Source organism: Miscanthus floridulus, chromosome 5, assembly GCF_019320115.1.
Source record: "Miscanthus floridulus cultivar M001 chromosome 5, ASM1932011v1, whole genome shotgun sequence".
NCBI lineage: Eukaryota > Viridiplantae > Streptophyta > Magnoliopsida > Poales > Poaceae > Miscanthus > Miscanthus floridulus.
Genome location: NC_089584.1, coordinates 78386078 through 78390125, shown reverse-complemented (window position 1 = coordinate 78390125; position 4048 = coordinate 78386078). Strand labels below are relative to the sequence as shown.

At 40.6% G+C, this 4048-nt stretch overlaps 1 long non-coding RNA gene across 6 annotated transcripts; it reads left to right on the top strand.

The window, feature by feature from the left end:
• The first annotated feature begins 260 nt into the window (after nucleotides 1-260).
• On the top strand, nucleotides 261-3822 carry LOC136452403 (uncharacterized). 6 transcript variants are annotated; one of them, XR_010758820.1, is made up of 5 exons: nucleotides 261-515; nucleotides 864-967; nucleotides 1506-1584; nucleotides 2725-2819; nucleotides 2896-3822. It is a non-coding gene; the product is annotated as an uncharacterized lncRNA (long non-coding RNA). The 6 variants fall into 6 exon arrangements; XR_010758821.1 differs by having other exon boundaries at nucleotides 2725-3137; nucleotides 3218-3822; XR_010758817.1 differs by having other exon boundaries at nucleotides 2725-3137; nucleotides 3205-3822.
• Nucleotides 3823-4048: the final 226 nt, after the last annotated feature.

The following is a 4048-nucleotide window of genomic DNA, read 5'->3' as shown; positions in this document are numbered from 1 at the left end:
ATTCCGAAGGTCTTTTGATGTAAGACCACTTAGATTGACTTCCTTATCAAATTAGCTTTCCAACCATATGTGGATCATCGAAAATGGAGTCCGGATACGTCTTAGGTGACCAGTTTAAGACAGACTGGTCCTGTAATCCGAGATGGGCTCCAACTTCAATTGGATTGGGCTTCCACCATGAGAAAGATGAATTGTACGTCCATACTGGTCCTCCTCTTCTTGGCTTGTATGTGATGAAGAAGTGATCTCCTCATCACTCCCCACCTCCACTTCGGCCCCCGTAGGCAGCAGCACATCCGCTTCCCCTCCCTCCGCCTCCTACGCGTCCGTACGTCATCCCTGCTTCCCTCCCTTCGTCGACGTGGAATGCGTTGAGGCAACGCTGGATCTCGCCGGATAGCGGAGCTGCGGAGTGGAAGGCGAGTCATGTTCCGGTGGCAACTAGCAAGTGGCTCGCGCGCATCGGCGTCGCTCCTCCCATTTTCGTGAGATAGAGGAGACCCCTGGCAACAAAGGTACTAATGAGATTGACTTGGTCTTTTCTGATTTGAATCATGTGCATTTGTGCGTATATTGAGTAGAGAAGGGAAGTACATACTAGAGATTACAGAAGTACCTAGCTGAGAAGTACGTACCAGAGATTAGAGAAATATGGAGCTTCGAGAAATACACCTAGCTAGCTGCCTGCTCCTCCGATTGGAATACTAGAGAGAGATTGTAATCCTGTGCATGCAAAATGGCAAATGCATCTTTTAATTACTTATAAAATTAATCTTGCAACTTTAATTAGTCAAGTCTGGTAGTTGTGGGCTTGAGGCTATCCACCTGAATCGCTAATCGGACCTATTTTCTTGTCGATTTAGGCAGGATTGGGATGGGGCCTCTCTTGCGATGATGAAACCCTCAGCAGCGAGACCTTCATCACCAATTCACCATCAGCATCATCAGGGCCTTGCACGTCTACAAGGTAAGCCGTCGGCTCTACACAGCTTTACAGAGAAACAGACATGGATCATGTGAAGAAACTTAGTTTGGTAAAAGATAGATAAGATCTTTCAAAGTATACAATATACATTCCTCAATAAACTAACAATTTTAGTAGCAGCTGATTCCTTATCATTTACTGGCTTCTTAAATTTTACGTGCCTTTATTGACTTCAGAAGCTGCATCTTCCATAGAATGCATACCAGCTGATACCACATAATGTATGCCATCTAGAGGTTAATACTGTATTTATTCTGGATTGTTCTAAGCAAATTAATCATGTATTAGAGTATGTAAAGAAAAGTTAGTCATATCATATGACAGGTGAGATGATCAGTGTTTTGGATTGGTTTTATGGAACATATAGACTGTTTTATGGCTGCACAATTTTATGGCTGCACAGTTTTATGGAACATATATGACTGCACCATTTTCATGGTGAATATATTAGTGCATAATTTTTATGACTTGGGCAAATGAATGGCTACCTATTAATCAAATCACTTTATTGAACTGTTAGTGAATGAAGAATCAATATATCTACTATTCAGACTGCTCCACCAGGCTGGCGATTACCACGACTTGGCCCGCGTGATCAGGTTGGTCAATTCATTTTTTTTGTGTTTGGTGTTGGGTGAGAAAGGGATCCTGTCTTTGCATGGGCATTTTAAATGGTAGAATATGGGGGAAGTCTTAGCTCTAGGTTAAGGGTTTGACGTAAAATTCAGCTTTTTTTAGTATCAAGTTCATAGAAAATTACATGGAAAAGGCGCATCAAGAACTTCGATTTTGTAATCAGTTCATTGTATCTTTCTTCCATTTTTGCCATTGGGGTGGTGGTGGGGGCATTCTTCCTCACAAGCATTTGAACTGAACAGTTGATTATTTGAGTGGTTGTGTGCAAGATGGGGACCTGGTGAAGCTGCACATATGACATATATGACCCCAGCCAGGGCATGGCTTTTTTTAACGCTGCTGGTTTTTGCATATTTCCTTAACACAGTGTTAGAGTGTTAGCATTTCAAAATTAAATTACTACCTGTTTTTTCTTAAACTTTGATCTGATCTGTGTAGCTTGCTCGTCTTGCTGAGGTGGAGGTTAATCAATGTAACAAAATCCGGCCTGTGACCAGCGTCCACTGCAGTGGACAGAGTGTCGGCCTATGCCTCACTGAGGTGGTCGGACAATATTTTAACAAAACTAAAAAACTTTCTCAGCACTAGGATTTTGTAAATACAAAAGTGCCAGATGCTTTGATTCATGCACAACTGATTATGACAACGTTTGTTACTCTTACAGTATGTTTGAAGAGGAGCAGAAATAGTTAAAGCTCTTGAAGCTTATTTGTGTTGTCACGTTAAAATAAGTAATCCCTACAACACTCAAAAAGCCCTTTTACTTAGTTATGTATAATAATTAACTACAACCAACATTATATATATACAAAGGACAAAATTATATTATATAGTACTGATTTGTACCTTGAAGTACAAAACTGGAAACACTGTTAGGCTTGGACAATTTTTACTGCCACAAACATGGATCATTTGTTTTTACAGAATCCTTGCAGGGAGCAGTCACCTCACTTATTTTCATGTTGTGTGGGATGAAAACAAAAATACCACTCATTGACGATAATTATAAAGCTCAGTCGGAATTTGTTTGCAAGTGATGTTCTACAGGTAACTTAATCCCCTTAATTTTTGGCCAACTGAATTGCTCTCATTGAATTGTGTAGGTAAATGTTAGTTTGTGGGATTAGAACAAAATTACCACTCATTGACGACAATTATAAAGCTCAGCTGGAATTTGTTTGCAAGTGATGTTCTACAGGTAACTTAATCCCCTTAATTTTTGGCCAACTGAATTGCTATCATTGAATTGTGTAGTTGAATGTTAGTTCGTCCAGGCTTCCGACATTGGTTGTGCAGTTGTGGAGTGGTTGTCCAGGCTCGGAAGTGAATGTTGCCGCTGCTGCTGTAGCGACCACTCCAGCATTAACTGTTTTGCATGAAGAAAACAAGTAGCTGCAGGTGACTGTAGAAGAAGGGCAACCGAGCAGGCTCAGTATGTTGGATGTATGTGTATCTACTACCTCAGCTACTAAAACTTCAAGCTCATCACCAAGTTGCTCTTTGACATGCCGTGGGAGTAAGTTGTTGTTCATGTTCTTTGCACATTTGGGAGGTCGTCGTTGATGTTGACCTTTGGACCATAGATGGATGTTGCAGGCTATCAATGCTTCAGTGAAAATGATTAACAACAAGGGTGGCTGGATGCTCGTCGGCGACAGCAAAGTCAGTGGTGAAGCTTTTGTTTTAGGCTTTGGATATCTTTTTCTCTCTTGGCACCTTCTTAATTGTTTCAGTTTGTTGTTTCAGATAAGGTTATCTAGATCAGTTGCTTACCTGCATTTGCTATGGCTGCAACGCTTCTACGAGGTAAGCACTTGTTGTTCACTTTGCTTATGTTTAGAGCATTGTAAGTTATCAGGTTCCAGTGGTAATGGTGAGGTTTGACGACGTCAAGGAGGAGCTGGGCTCGATCAGTTTGGAGTTTGGAGCTGGTCAACATTGTTGAAATTGAAGCTTTATTAACTGAAAAGGGATATTGGCTGTGGGCTCCCTAGGTCCCATACGATGGCAGCCACGAACAGCCTCAGCACTTGAAGCACAGAAGAAAACCGGGCCACAGCCTCATGATCTGGAGCCAATATTCATTGATTCTTGTTGCGCACTAATTTTCTGAAAGCCGTCATCTTTTTTTTATATTTGTAATTATTAATTACCTCAACAGAGAATTGGTTATGGAAAGAAGAAGAATTTGATTGCGTTAATATTGTTTGATCTGAAGAATTTCTTGAAAAATATTGCAAATCTGTGCTTGTACTACTTTATGAGAATACGTACAAGATAACAAAAATCTTGTGTGGATCTTTTTGGTTTTGAGTGACAAGTTCACCGGGATTTCGTGCTTTGTGCTAATTGTTCATATGTGATGAGTAATAGTTTTGGCTATAAACATAATGTTAGATCGTGCTCTAATGATACAACACATGTTTA